Source organism: Panthera tigris, chromosome D3 (genome assembly GCF_018350195.1).
Source record: "Panthera tigris isolate Pti1 chromosome D3, P.tigris_Pti1_mat1.1, whole genome shotgun sequence".
In the NCBI taxonomy this organism is placed as follows: Eukaryota; Metazoa; Chordata; class Mammalia; order Carnivora; family Felidae; genus Panthera; species Panthera tigris.
In genome coordinates, this window is record NC_056671.1 from 34,060,279 (window position 1) to 34,076,861 (window position 16,583).

General features: G+C 40.3%; 1 protein-coding gene across 2 annotated transcripts in view; it reads right to left on the reverse strand.

Annotated features, from left to right (window-relative positions):
- NAPG (NSF attachment protein gamma) overlaps window positions 1-16,277 on the reverse strand; it is a 65,168-nt gene extending 48,891 nt beyond the window's left edge. For both annotated transcript variants that reach the window (XM_042963212.1, XM_042963211.1), the window contains exon 1: window positions 14,108-16,277. The gene's annotated coding sequence lies outside the window, so the exon portion shown is untranslated. The remainder of the gene's footprint in view (window positions 1-14,107) is intronic.
- Window positions 16,278-16,583: the final 306 nt, after the last annotated feature.

Sequence of the window (16,583 nt, forward strand, 5' to 3'; positions counted from 1 at the left end):
GAAGGCCAGAAAGCAATTGGATGACACATTTAAAGTGCTGAGAATAAAAATTGGATCTGCCTGATAGGTAGTCGGAGTCAGACTCCTTACAGATGAATCTGGGACAAGGAGCCTTGGGCACTCAGAACACCCAGGAGTTCCTCATCCTAGGAGCCCCCTGCCAGCCCCCATAGAACTTCCAAGATCCCATGAGATTGGACTTCCTCTGGGAAGAGCAGTCATGGCTGTAGCATCCCAGGCCTGATTTCACCATTCTCTGAGCTGCCCCTACACTAAGCTCATCTCAGCCCATCTTCTCCCTGCCCCTCCATCAGGACCCACACTTACTTCCCCTATACACATGCAGTCACATAGCATATCCTGCAGGCTCTAACTGAGCCCTGTTGGCTTCTTGGGACACTCCACCCACCTGGACCAAAAGAATTTTTTTTCAAAATATTGAGATTATAATTCTGGGTTGTTGTGTAACTGAATATTTTCATTTTTATTTCTTTTCTGCATTTTAAATACTTCTACATATGTGAACCATGTCATGATTTTGAAAAGATATCAGTTATTTAAAAAACGTGAGTATACATATAGATGGCAGACAGATAAAACTGATAGACATGTATAGAACACACTATGCAAAAATAGTAGAATACACATTCTTCTCAAGTACTCATGGAACATTCTCCAGGGTGGCCACATGTTAGGCCACAAACAACTATCATTAAAATTAAAAAGACTGAAATTTTACAAATTATCTTCTCCACCTACAATGGAATGCAAGTAGAAATCAATAATGAAAATATAACTGGAGGGGCGCCTGGGTGGCTCAGTCGGTTGAGCGGCCGACTTCGGCTCAGGTCATGATCTCGCGGTCCGTGAGTTCGAGCCCCGCGTCGGGCTCTGTGCTGACTGTGCTCAGAGCCTGGAGCCTGTTTCAGATTCTGTGTCTCCCTCTCTCTGACTCTCCCCCATTCATGCTCTGTCTCTCTCTGTCTCAAAAATAAATAAACGTGAAAAAAAAATAAAAAAAAAATAAAAAAACCCAATACTATGAAAACTTGTACATCACAAATGAGATTACCTAGATGAAATGAACAAATTCCTAGAAACAGCACACTACCAAAACTAACTGAAGAAGAAATAGAAAATCTCAATGACCTATATAACAAGAGATTAAATCAGTAATAATAAAAAAAAAAAAAAAAAGAAAAAACCCTGCCAATAAAGAGAATCCCAGGACCAGATGATTTCACTGGTGAATTCTACCAAATATTAAAAAAATTAAAGCAAAGCTTTCTCAAGTGCTTTAAAAAATAGAAGAGAAAGGAATACTTCTTAACTCATTCTATGAGGCCAAAATTACCCTGATACTGAAGCCAGACAAAGATATTACAAGAAAAGAAAATGATAGACCAACATCCCCCATGACTACAGACTAAAAAATCCTCAATAAAACACTAACAAACTGAACCCAGCAGCGTACTGCACATAAACATCATGATCAAGTGGGATTTATCTCAGAAATGCAAGGGTGGGTGGTTCAATATAAGAAAATTAATCAATTGAATGCACTACATTAGTAGAACAAAGAAGGAAAAAAAGCCCCACAATCACCACAATTGATGGAGTAAAAGCATTTGACAAAATCCACTACCTTTTCATCATAAAAACACTCAACAAACTAGAAATAGAAGGGAGCATCCTCAAAATGGCAGTGGGCATTTATGAAAAACTCCACAGCTAACATCACACTCAATGATGAAAAACTGAAATCTTTCCTGCTAATATCAGGAACAAGACAAGGATGCTTACTTTGGACCCTTATCTTCAAAATTTTACTGATTGTTTTATCCAGAACAACTAAGCAAAAAAAAAAAAAAAAAAAAAAAGGAATAAAAGACATTCAAATCATAAAGAAAGAAAGAAAACTATCCATATTCACAGATGACATAATCCTATGTAAAATCCTACAGTATCCTTATGAAAATGATTAGGGCTCATAAATGAATTCAGCAAGTTGCAGGACACAAGATCAACACACAAAAAACAATTGCATTTCTATACATTAGCAATAAACAATCTAAAGGGAAATTAAGGAAGCAATTGCATTTTCACAGTAACATTAAAAAGAATGAAACAGTTCGGAATAAACTTAACTGAAAAGGTACAAGACTTGTACACTGAAAACCACAAAATATTGTTGAAAGAAGTTCTAGAAGACCTAGGTAAGTGGAAAGTCTGCTGTGTCCATGGGTTGGAAGATGTAATACTGTCAAGGTGGCAGTATTTCCCAAAGCAATTTACAGATCTGCTGCAATTCCTATCAAAACTCTAAGAGGCTTTTTTGGCAGCAATGGGAAAGCCAATCCTGAAGTGTATACAAAATTGCAGGGCACCCTAAACAGTCAAAACAAAGGGTAAGGCTGCAGTACTCATATTTCTTAATTTTGAAACTTACTACAAAGCTACAGTAATCAAAATAATGTGGTATTGGCATAAGGATACACCATAAATAAAGGTATACATGAGATCATATTCATATAGGTCATGGAATAGAATTGAGGCTTTATAAATGACCTATACATCTATTTTTCAACATGTCTGTTGAGATCATTCAATGGGGAAAGAATAATCTCTTCAACAAATTGTGCTGAAGAAGGAAGTTGGAACTCTATCTCACCCCATATACAAGAATTAATGCAAAATGGTGTTTAAAACTATGAAAATCCTAGAAGATAAGGTAGGACTAAATCTTTATGACCCTTAGATTTGGCAATGATTTCTTACATATAATATCAAAAGTATATGTAAGAAAAGAAAACATAAATTGAACTTCATCAAAATGAAAAATTTTTGTGAATCAAAGAACACAATCAACAAAAAAAGGAAAAGCCACAGAATCAGAGAAAATATTTGTTAAATCATGTACTCAGTCAAGGTCTAGGATCCAAAATATGTAAAGGACTCTTAAAACTCAACAACTAAAATACAAGCAACCCAATTCGAAATGTTCCAAAACTGGAATAGACATTTCTCCAGAGGAGACATACAAATGGCCACTGAGCACATGAAAAGATGCTCAACATCGATAGTCATTAGGGAAATACAAGTTGAAACTACAGTGAGATCCCAATTCACAATCACTAGGATGGCTATAACAACAATAACAGAAAAAGGGAAATAACAAGTGTTGGCGAGGGTATAGAGAAATTGAAATCTTCCCACGATGCTGGTTAGAACATAAAATGACACAGCGGTCCCTCAACAAGTTAAACATTACTCTATGACCTGGCAAATTCTACTCCTGGGAAAAAGCCCAAAAGAATTTAAAACAGGTGTTCAGATAAAAATTGGCACACAAATGCTCATAATAGCACTATTTTCAATAGACCAAAGTTGGAAACAGCCCAAATGAATGAATAATGAATGACTAAACAAAATGCGGTATGCGATGGAATATTATTCAGCCACAAAAAGGAATGAAGTACTGATAAATGTCACAACATGGATGAATCTAGAGAACATGCTGGATGAAGAAGCCAGGCAGAAAAAGCAACATATTGGAGGATTCCATTCAGATGAAATCTCTAGAATAGGCAAATCCATAGAGACAGAAGGCAGATGAGTGATTGCCTGGGGCTGGGGGAAGCAGGTAACAGGAACTACTACTTAAAGGGTATTGGTGTCCTTTGGAGGTGATGAAAATGCTCAGGAACTAAATGGCGGTGATGGGTGCCTAACATTGTGAATGTACTGAATGCCACTGACCAGTGCACTTTATAAAGTGGTTAAAATGAAAAAATTTAAGTTACATGACTTTAAACACAAATCAAATCATTATTAATTCAGAGGCGCCTGGGTGGCTCAGTCGGTTAAGCGTCCAACTTCGGCTGAGGTCATGATCTCACAGTTCGTGGGTTTGAGCCCCACGTCGGGCTCTGTGTTGACAGCTCGGAGCCTGGAGCCTGTTTCGCGTTCCGTGTCTCCCTCTCTCTCTGCCCCTCCCCTGCTCCTGCTCTGTCTCTTTCTCAAAAGTAAATAATGTTAAACAATTTTTAAAAATCATTACTGTTCAAATGGTAAATTATAGATATCGTCTAAACTTCATTGTCATATTTTTCTGAAAGTGAACAACTCTGCAAATGCACCGATAACATCTTGCCTCGGATGGAAGTCATTTCTGTTGCCTTGTCAATATTCAGTTGCAAACACTTAGAAGCCAGGGTCCATGTACTCATCTCTGAAGTTTTCACAGTCCTGCCATCCCACCATCCCACCCAGAAAGTTGCCTTATTCATGCCTTACTCAGCAGCACATTTTCATTCCCTTTTTATACTGTCTTCCCAACACATTCAATGTGGATTTCATGGCCATGACAGTTCTCTTTTGAAGTTTTTAAAAATAAGTTGTTTATGAATTTCTTTCTTTTCTATCCTTTTAAAATTCAGCTTTGAAGTTATTTAAAAAAAATTTTTATTAAATGTTTTTATTTATTTTTGAGACAGAGAGAGACAGAGCATGAGCAGGGGAGGAGCAGAGAGAGAGAGAGAGAGAGAGAGAGGCAGAATCCGAAGCAGGCTCCGGGCTCCGAGCTGGCCGCACAGAGCCTGACGTGGGGCTCGAACTCAGGAACCGGGAGATCATGACCTGAGCCGAAGTTGGACGCCACACCGACCGAGCCACCCAGGCGCCCCATGAAGTTATTTATATAATGACAACAAGAAGAAGAGCATGTGCAAATAAGCGTGGGGATTAAAACAACTCATCAATGAGCACACAAGTCAGTTGGTAGCAGCAGAAGTGCTGAGTGTACTAGAGAGTAAGTTAGTCACACCTCTCGAGCTTGCATTGTGCACAGGAATCACCTAGAGAGAGATCTTACTGAAATGCAGATTCTGATTCAGGAGGTCTGGAATGGGGCCTGGGAATGTGCATTGCTAACACACTCCCAGGGGACGCCATGCTGCTGGTTCGTGGTCCACACTCTGAGAAGCAAGGTGCTGAAGCAAGCCCTGAGCACCAGCCAGGCCTCCAGGATATTTTCTGGAGGGAACCGGACAGTCCACAAATCCAGGACACTGATAAGTGCAGGTCTGCTATAAACATTTCTATCCCACCGGGTTAGGCTTCTCATTATATGAATGCAGAAGCTGAACACAGAAAAGCTGAAGGACTTACTCAAAGAGGGCAAGTGGGCAGTGGGTGAGCAGGCATTCAGATGCGGGTCTGCTTGGCTCCGAAGCCTGTGGTCTTCCCACTGGATGTCTTGCACAGATGCTCAGGGAAGGGCTACAGGAAATGATGGCAGTTCTGGCCAACCCGCCCAGAGGAAACAGCAAAAAGGAGAAAATAGTTTCCAGGGCAAGATCGGTGACTTTCGGGATCGCTTACAAATCATTAGAAGGGTCAGCTAAAGGTAAGAGGCTAGACATTCTCTTCCTTAAATTTATGTATTACCACAAACACTTGGGGCTTGCAGAGTTCCTATTAGCTTGTAATTATTTTTGTCATCACCATTTTCTCCAACATCCTGGTGCTTTTTGAGTGAATTGCGACTGGAAAGTTAACTTCTTGGCTCTCTGTTGTCTGGAAAAATGATCAGAAACTAGGCACAAATGAACAATTGGGCATAGTACAGTGATGTTATTGCCTACCTCATTCCTTAGAAGAAAGGTTGCTCCAGAAATAGAAAGTATTGTTTTGTTTTGTTTTGTTTTGTTTTGAATCAGACTGCTCATTTGAATTCATATTCACTGCTTTATTATGCTGAAAATTGCACATGACTTCTTTGGATCTTTGGCTCAATCATCACTTTGATGTTTTATTTATTGATGCAAAAAAGGGACCTGCCTTTCAAGTTTGTTATCTCTCATTTCAATGGAATTTTTCAAAGTATCCAGAAACTAGCTTCATAGTACTGTCTACCCAGTTTGGAATTGGCACAAGATTCTGAAGTGTTATTGGTGCCCCTGGGTGTTTCCTGCCATTTAGTTTCAAGCTAATAAGGAAATGCAGAGGTTGGCTAGAGTTTGCTATGAATACTGTAGATAGACATTTGTACTGGAACACACTCAAAGAAGTTTCTTTAGAGAATGCATTTTATCGTACCAGGGACTTTGTTTTTTTGGCCATTGAAATGATTTGTATTTGGAAATCAGAGCCATTTCTCATCTTTGACCAACTCTTTGTGAAGTCTGAACTTCCATGTTTATGGAATCTGTCTGTGACATCATTCAGCCGTTTCCATGGCAAAGAAAGTAATTTTTAAAAAGTTTAGAAAAAGTCAAGGAAAAGACAATATAAAATGTAATATTGTTTTTGGAGAAATGTCTATTCCAGTACTGTGCCTATTTTGAAAATTAAGTTACTTCCTTTGTGTTTAGCTACTGAGTTGTAGTAATTCCTTATACCTTATATTTCTTGGAATATTAACCCCTAATTAGATATATGATTTGTAATTTTTTTTTCCTATTCCATAGGTTGCCTTTCTATTCTATTAATTGTTTCCTTTGCTCTGCAGAAGCTTTTGAGTTTGATGCAGGCTACTGATTTATTTTTTCTTTTATTGCCCTTGCTTTTGGAGTCACATTCAAGAAATAATTGCCAAGACCAATATCATGAAGATACTCTCCTATGTTTTCTTCTTAGGAATTTTACAGTTTCAGGTGACATGTTTAAGCTTTTAATCCATTTTTATTTGAACTTTGTATATGGTGAAGGGTCCAATTTCATTTTTTTGGGTGTGGATATCCAGTTTTCCCAGAATCATTTGTTGAAGAGGCTGTTCCCATGTATTTCTAGTGCCCTGGTCAAAGATGACTTCCTGTATAAGTCTGACTTTATTTCTGGGCTCTCTATTCTGTTCTATTGGTCTATGTCTTTATACCAATACCACACTGTTTTAATTACTGTAGCTTTGTATATATTTTGAAATCAGGGAGTATGATGCCTCTAGCTTTGTTCTTCCTCAAGATAGCTTGGGCTCTTCAGGGTCCTTTGTGGTTCCATATATATTTTAGTATTATTTTTTCTATTTCTGCAAAAAATGCCATTGAGATTTTGAAGGAATTACATTGAATCTGTAGATCTCTCTGGCTAGTATGGACATTTTAACAACATAAATTTGTCCACTCCATGAGCTGGATGTCTTTCCATTTATTGTGTCTTTAATTTCTTTCATCAATGTTTTATAATTTTCAGTGTGTAAATCTTTTGCTTTCTTAGTTAAGTTCATTATAATATGAAAAAACAAGCTATGAATATAGAGGATATATTTGCAAACTATGAATCTGACAAGAGGTTAATATTTTAAAAATATAACTCTTACAATCCAAGAGCAAAAGAAATAAATATCCTGATTATACAATGAACAATGAAAAGAATTATGCACAATAATTAAGTGGAATTTATTTCAGGCATGCAAGTCTGGTTCAACATTTGAAAATCAATAAATGTAATCCATCACACCAATAGAGCAAAAAAAAAAAAAAAAAAAAGGAAAATCACATGATCACATCAATAGATACAGTAAAAGTATTTGACAATATCCAACATCCACTCATGATAAAAATCCTCACTAAACTAGAAATAGAGGACTTAAGTCTCCAACTTGATAAAGACTACCTACGAAAACCTACAACAAACATCATCTCCAATGGTGACAAACTGGAAGCTTTCCCACTGAAACCAAGTACAAGGCAAGGACATCCCCTCTCACCATCACTTTTCAATATCATATTAGAAGTTGTAGCTAATGCAAAAAGGCAAGAAAAGGAAATAAAATACATGCGGATTGGGAAAGAAGAAATAAAACTGGGTTCACAGTTGACATGGTCATCTGTGTAGAAAATCTGAAAGAATCAACAAAAACCTTCTGGGACTAATAGGTGATTATAGAAAGGTTGTTGGGACATAGGAGTAATATACAAAAGTCAATCACTTTCCTACATAGTAGCGACAAACAAGTGGAATTTAAAATTAAAAATACAACGTCATTTACATTAGCACTCTAAAAAAATTAATCCTTAGGTATAAATCAAATAAAATATGTACAAGATCTATATGAAGAAAACTACAAACCTCTGAGGAATAAAATAAAATAGCTAAATAAATGAAGAAACATTCCATATTCATGGATAGGAAGACTCAATAGTTTCAAGATGTCAGTTCTTCCCAAATTGATCTACAGATTCAGTGCACACCCAATCAAAATTTCAGCAAGTTATTTTGTGGATACTGACAAATGGGTTCTACAATTTATGTAGAAAGGCAAAAGACCCAGAATAATTGACACAATATTGAAGAACTAAGTTGGAGGGCTGACACTACTGGACTTCAAGATTTACTTTAAAACTACAGTAACCAAAACAGTATAGTACTGGGGAAAGGATAAGCAAATAGATCAATGGAACAGAACAGAGAGCCCAGAAATAGACTCACATTAATGTACTCAGCTGATCTTTGACAAAAGAACAAAGGCAATACAATGTATCAACAAATGGTGCTAGAACAACTGGACATCCATATGCAAAAAAAAAAAAAAAAATGAACCTAGACACAGACATTTCCGCTTTACAAAAATACCCAAAATGAATCATAGACCTAATGGTAAAACATAAAACTCCTGGAAGATAACACAGGAAAAAAACCCAGATGAACTTAGGTAGGGCAATGACTTTTTAGATACAATACCAAAGGCATGATCCACACACACAAAAAAGTAATAATTGATAAGCTGGACTTCATTAAAATTAAAAACTTCTGCCCTGTGAAATACAATGTCAACAGAATGAGAAGACAAGCTTCAGACTAGGAGAAAATATTTACAAAATAAACACCTGATAAAGAACTGTTATCCAAAATATACCAAAAAAAAAAAAAAAAACAAAAAACCAAAGAATAAGAAAACAAAAAGTCCAATTTAAAAAACGGGCTCAAGACCTTAATGGACACCTCATCAAAGAAGATATACAGATGGAAAAGAAGCATATGAAAAGATGATCCATATCATATGTCATCAGGGAAATGTAGATTAAAACAATGAGATACAACTACCACCACACAGCTATTAGAATGAACACCACCAAATGCTGGTGAGGATGTGGAACATCAGGAACTCTCACCCATTGCTGGAGGGAATGCAAAATGGTACAGCCACTTGCAAGACAATTTGATGGTTTCTTACAAAACTAAACATACTCTTACCGTATGCTCCAACAAGAATGCTCCTTGGTATATAGCCAAAGGAGTTGAAAACTCATGCCTAGCCAAAAACCTGCACATGGATATTTATAACAATTTGATTCATAATTGCCAAAACTTAGAAGCAGCCAAGATGCTTTTCAACGTGTGAATCAATCAACTGCGGTACATCTAGAAAATGAAATATTATTCAGTAGCAAAAAAGAAATGATCTATCAAGCCATGTAAAAACACGGAGGAACCTTAAATGCATATCACTAAGTGAAGAAGCCAATCTGAAAAGAACTACATATTGTATGAGCCAATGACATGACATTCTGGACAATGCAAAACTATGGAGACGATAAAATGGTCAATAGTTGCCAGGGGTTAGTGGGGTGGAATGGGGGAGAGATGAATAGGCGGAACACAGAAGATTTTTAGGGCAATGAAAATGCTCTGTATGATACCAGAATGATGGATACATGTTACTGTACATTTGGCCAAACCCATAGAAGGCACAGCACCAAGAGTGAACTGTAATGTAAAACCATGGACTTGGGGTGATAATGGTGGGTCAACATAAGTTCATCTATCCTAACAAATGCACCACTCGGGTGCCAGGATGTTGATAATGGTGGAGGCTGTGAATGTCTGGGAGCAGGAAGCATCTGAGAAATCTCTGTACCTACCCCTCAATTATGCTGTGAACCTTAAACTGCTCTAAAAACATAAAGTTTTAATTTAAAAAAAAATGAGCAAAGGACTTAAGTAGGCATTTCTCCGAAATGACATACAAATTGCCAATGGGTACACTAAAATCATTAGGGACCTGCAAATAAAAACCACAATGAAATATTACCTTCTACCTGCTAAGATGGCCCTTATAAAACCACTTCACCACCACCACCACAACAAACTGATAACAACTATTGGAGAAGATGTGGAGAGATTGGAACCCTTGTAACTGCTGATGAGAATGTAAAATGGTGCGGCCATCATGGAAACTAATATGGTGGTTCCTCAGATCCTTAAAAATAGAATTGCCATCTGACCCAGCAATTCCACTTCTGCCTATTTGTTCAAGAGAAATGAAATCACTGTCTCACAAAGATATCTGTACCATGTTCGCTGCGGCATTGTTTATAATAACCAAGATGTAGAAACAACCTGAATGTCCATCAACAGACAAATGGATACATGGGGTATATGCACATCATGAAATTTTGCTCGGCATTAAAAAAGAAGGAAATCCTGCAAAATGTGACAACACGAATGAGCTAGAAGTACATTATGCTAAGTGTAAGAAGCCACTCAGAAGGACAAATGCTGTATTATTGCATTTATATGTGATATGCAACATAGTCAAACGCACAGAACCAGAGAGTGGAATAGTGGTTGTCAGAGGCTGTGGGGCGAGGGAAATGGTTATTGTTCTTCAATAGGCATAAAGTTTCAGTTATGCGAAACACGTAAGTTCTAGAGATCTGCTGTACAACATCGTGCCTGTAGTTCACAATACTTTCCTGTACATTTCAAATTCTGTTAAAAGCCTAGACATTCTCAATCTTCTTACTATAATAAAAAAATAATATATGTAATACATACCACGTTTTGGCATTGAACTCTTCATATTGAAAATAAAAGCGTCAACTAATTCAAAGTCATAGTGACTACGTAAGTCACCTACGGGAAGATTAATAGAGCACGCAGGCAAATAGAAGAGAGCTTGAGGTGAAAACATGAAATCTGATCTGAATTAAATGATCAGTTACTCCCCTCCCCCAAGTGGAGAGTGCAGTTTGTGTAATATGGAAAATATTTTTCACTCAGCATGCCCTCATGGAACCTGAGCAGTTCAGCTTCTCGTCCACGTCTCTCCTCTTCTTGTTTGCCCCCTCCCCCTGTCCAGCAGTTAACCTGTCTCCATGGAAATGCGATCTGCAATGTGAGGGGCCACCACATGTGTGGGCATGGGCCCCGGAAGATTGGGTCAGGTAAGGAAGGACTTTACTGCTTATGAAAGTAGGCAGCTCCTTGGAAAGGCTGCCACCAGATTCGCCCAGATGTCCTAGAAGCGCTAAGGCATCGTCTGAAAAAAAAAAAAAAAAAAAAAAAGATTCAAATGCATATTTATGTGTTCCCTCTAATGAGATCAGATGTGCCACAAAGATAGAAAAACAAAGCTGGTCACCAAAAGTGGGGGAAATGAAGGTTATTTACGAAGGAATGCACCAAAAATGAAGGGCAAGCAACGAGGGCCAAGCCTGGTGGGGAGCCATGCAGGGTGTGGGAGGAATGGTTTCCAGAGAGAGCAGAGAAGACAGCTGTGTGGAGAGAACTGTCTGGTAGGAGCCGTGGCTCTGGCAGCTGACCAAAGTGAGCCAATGGGGAGAGAGCCAGGGCTCCTACCAGCCAGTCCTCTCCACACCCTCTCCCACCCCTCTCCTCCTGCCTATACCCCCATTGGCTGAAGTCAGTTGGATGGCCAGGGAGTGCATGGCTGCCGTCTGTGTGGGGACCCAGGCAGGGAAGAGTGGAGCCCAGATCTGGATCTGGAGAAACCAGCAGATACTACCCTGCTCAGCTTACCATGGAGTGCTTCCCCTGGACTTTCCTCTGGGCCTCTCCTGCTGAGCATGGCTTCTGAGAACTTCATCCTCAAGACGTAGGTGAGCCTGTATACCTGAAATGTCTAGGCTATGGCCTGGCTGATAACACCACCCCACAAAGGGGAGCAATGGCTGAATATTTGACTTGGGTGACAGAACTGAAAGGCACAGTGGAGAGCTGAAGTGAGTGATGGACTGAACAATGGCTATTTAGCCACCCTGGCAGATGTGGCTTTCCTGGACTGTGTGATAAGCCAAGGCCAAGATGAAAGTTGGCCTAAAATATACTTTGGCCCCAGAGAGCACGGACGCTAGTTCATGTACTTCTACCCAGAGGATCCCTCCCATGCACAACATGCTTTTTCTAAGGACTTTCACTGAGTGCATTAAATATCTCTCCGGCTTGACCCGAGGGGCTCAAATACCTGTTCCTCGAACCTTAAATATCAAGTGTGTGCTCGTGTGTGAGGAGCCCATCCTGAAGGCACCTTTACCCATTGGTCTAGTAAACCTTGGACCAACCAGGAAAGATCAGGACGGAATCATTTTGGGTTGGCTGAGGAACCGAGGGTCGCCACTCAAGCCTGACGAGGTTTGGAAGTTGAAAAGGCCCACTTGTTGCAAAGAGGGCATGGGTTGTTCTGTCTGGGAGGAAAGAGGCTCCCTCGGCTTTCCCAAGCCTGATCCTGGGAGGAATGATTGGGAGTTTCACTCTCAAACTTAAAAGCAGAGACTAATGCCCCCCGATTCTCTCTTTTCTCTCTATCCTGAAATCGGGGACTAACATATGCTTCGTAACCTTTGCTTGCTGCGTCTCCACATGTTCCGGAAGGGTGGGTGATAAAGTCCCTAAAGAAAAACTGGTTTGTTTGTAGGGAATTAGGACAAGCAAACCATGACCAGACTTTTCAGCAATAACTCCAAACTGCAACGCGTGGTACTAGGTTGAAGATTAAACAAAGCAATATATGTAGACAACCAATTATGATGCAGTATATTCGGTGAGCATTCAAGAAACGGCTGCCTGCTTGAGAAAACCAGGCTGAACTGCTGGGGCATTAAAAAAAAAAAAAAAAAAAAAAAAAAAAACAGCTCACTAAAAGCTCTTTGATTCCCAAATCCTTGACCTCAGGGAGCTTCACCTTCATCATCTATAACATGAAATTAATAACGCCTTTTTGTTCTGCTCTAGAGCTGATCGAAGTTTCCAGGCAGTTTAATGCTTGTTTAGGCTATTCGCTAGCCTTATTTTAACAAACATTTAACACCTGGTCAAATTTCATGGGCAATAGAATCTGGAACACGTAATGGGGAAGAATTGATTTGTACGTTGACAAAACATACACACGGTTAAAAAAACAGAAAGATCTTCCCATTGATAAAGGGCCAAAAAAGCATTGAAAATGCATAAAGATGTCCACCGGAATTGGATGATGATTGCCTCTCTTTCTACATAGGTGGCAGAGAACTCTATAAACGAGGTTCTTTCTTTTTAATGGCCCACAGTGCATGTATTGCTGTGCTCTCCATCTGATATTAGGAAGAGAATTCATTTCAAAAGCTTAATTTGTGCAAAGGGATTTTAAGACAAAGCAGCCCTATGTGTTCCTAAGGTGTCTTTTGTTTCCAGGGAGAGCAAGGCAGCAATAGCGAAGAGGTGTTTTCTTGCGAATACGAGTTTCCCAGGACAAGCTGCTTGCTTCTAATACAATGCAATATACTCTCTTTTGCTTCGAGACTGCACACTCTTTTCAGGGAATTTTTTTTTTTTTTTTTTTTTTTTTTTTTTTAATGCTCTACTTAGGCACCATGAGTTGAGAATACTGCGAGGCTGGTTAACTATTTTCTTTTACGTAAGTGATGCTGGGACTGAGAGGGTAAGACTGCAACATGCAACCGATATCCTAATTTTTCCATCTATGAGATATCTCAGTTTCAATGAGATATCTCAAGACATCAAACTGATTCCAGGGCAGATGCATTACCCTGGGCCTAGCATATGAGAACACAGACTATTTTAGTTAGGGAACAGGAAGATATTCTGTAAATGAGCTGTATTTATTTTAAAAAAATTTGTGAAATGTTTATTCATCCATTTTGACAGAGAGGGAGCACGTGCACGAGAATGGGGGAGGAGCAGAGAGAGAGGGAGAGAGAGAGAATCCCAAGCAGGCTCTGGGCTGTCAGCGCAGAGCCTGACACGGGGCTTGATCCCACTGACCGTGAGATCATAACCTGAGCCCAAGTCGAGAATCAGACACTGAACCGACGGAGCCACCCAGGCCCCCCATAAATGAGCTTTCTTAATACACAGTGTCCCTCACCTGTTTGTTATAACCTTGATCTTCTGAAGGTTACATACGTCCTCTCAATCGTCCTACCTATGTTGCCTTATCTGCTGCAGAAAAAGCCCGAGCCTCAAGTGCCTAAAGTCCTCAGGAAATACAATTCCCAGCCTTCTGAGGATCTTTCTCAGCCTTTCATATCGCTTGAGAGGGAGACACTTCAGGAGGAATAAGAAGGCCAGAGCAGTCCTTGAGTGGCTGACCAAGCTGCCAGGAGCCCCTCCAGCTCAGGAGGATGAAGATTTACCCACCGGTTGCCACGGCGGTGTGGAGGCCTGGGGCTGCAAAGTTCTGCTCTCTGTGCCTGCAAACCCTCTAACCTCTAAATTCTAAGGTAAGAGCTACACAATATTGATTAAGTGAAGGGGGTGTGGAATTTCTCAGGTGGTGTTCCAGAGGGCGTAGGGCTCTCAGAGGTGACTGTGTGGCAGATGTGAGACACCAAGAGACCAAAAGGAATCCACGGCAACCATGGGGGTGCCCACCGGTCGGATCCTGCAACCTGCTGCCCAGTGTGCTGTGCATTGGAGTAGAAGAGCTGTGTTTGCTCAGTGTGGCACCCTTTGTGGAGCACAACTTGGTGTCGGGTCTCCCCTGGAGTAATGTGATTATGTCACGTGAGCGATGTGACATAACGTCATCACGTCTCAGTCAATGCAGAAGCTGGAGGTCATAACTGCCCCCCCCCCCCAATATTTTTTTCTCATGATAGTGTCACTTACTTTTGCCTGCTGGAACACCGGGGAAATGGGGCAATCATAAAATAGGAGTCCCACGTACCTTCAGAGACCATTTACCCTGCAAGCCGGAAACACTCTTGGACCATCACAGGGATTTAAAGCATTAGTACTTTAGGACACGTGATTCAGGAAAGAGTGCTTACACATTTTCTCATGAACCCAGAAATCAGTGAGAAACATCTGCCCCAGCTACCTTTATTTATTCTTGACGCAGAGGTATCCTTACGAAAGATGTTTGGATTCATGAAAGCTTCAATGTCTCGAAATGGCCAGAAAGTTCTGTGCCGGGCAGAGAAAATCTGTGTGTCAGAGTGGACCCACTCTCGCTTGTATTTCCACCCCACATCCTTGCCCCAATACCACCACCTCGGGATGGTCTGCGTTTTCCTTCGAGGCCAGCGTCCTGAAATGCCCAGTGAGGTGCCATCTGTCAGTTTCTGCACTCCATTGCCACGTGCCTAGTAAGTCTTGTAGGGACGGCGGGGAGGGGGGATTACCACGTTACAATAAAACATGGCAACGTGTGTGTGGACTGTTTTGAACACCATCTTTGTTTTCAAGATATATTTAAAGAGTTGGTGGAATACAGAATGGCTTTTCTATGATTGGGAAAGCCGTCCCTTCAACCAGGAATCACAGGACTTACATTAATCCCGTCATGTTTACAAGGTGTGTGTAAAGCCCCATTGAGGATGCCCTGACCCCCAGCCTCTCTTGCAGGCATCCTTGGTGCTGGGCACTGCTGAGAGTCACCCCCGTGGGCTGCCACGGCACTGTGGCATCATCGCGGACTGTTCAGGATGGCGGGATGGACATCACAGACACTGGGCCCGGTGTCAGCTACTACTCTCAGCAGATGACCAGATCTGTCATGTCCGCACAAGTGGGGGACTGGAGGCTCCAGGAGGCTTCTGAGTCCAAGGTCAACTTGGACTTTACAATGCTTGCCCAAGGAACAACTTCCTGATCCTGACCATCATCAGCAACTACCCAGGAAGGGAGCAAGTCTAGTTGTAGCAGGCCAGGGAAGTCTAGAAGAGCCATCCTTTATTTACTTACTTCTTTCACCAAACCTGGAATTTACACGTGGACCTGCCCGCTACTAACTTCCTAACCCTTATGTGTGTTAGCACGTCGTAACCAAGATAAGATGTGATAAATGTGGGGGATACAGCAAGTGACAGGCATACACCTAACTGAGTTGGTAACTTGTGAATAAATTATACTGGCCATTCTCTGTATAGAGTATCAGAAAGTGATATGACCACATGAATGCCACCTTGTCCCTAAGACACATATACATACACATACATTATATGCATGTTAATACCTATGTATTTGGATATAAGTATGTGTGTGTGTGTATGTGTGTGTGTGTGTGTGTGTGTGTGTGTGTGTACTTTTTTTAAAAGTGTGAGCAGCTAAGTCTAGGTGAATGGCTGTGAATTAAATGGCTATAAATCTATCACTTTTATGGCAAATCACTGAGGTATTCTTTAGCGGTGAACATAGTTTTCCACATAATTTTATTATATCCTTTAAAGATAGCATTAGTATTAAATAGATCCACAGGCAAAATGTATTCTGTGGGAGTACTGTTGACATCTTTGTTTATGAAACTTGGCAGACATTTAAGTTAGTATTTTCATTTGAATAAACCCCCTCAGTACGCACCACAACTTCAAATATATTCTAAAGATAAAGCACTTTGGTGC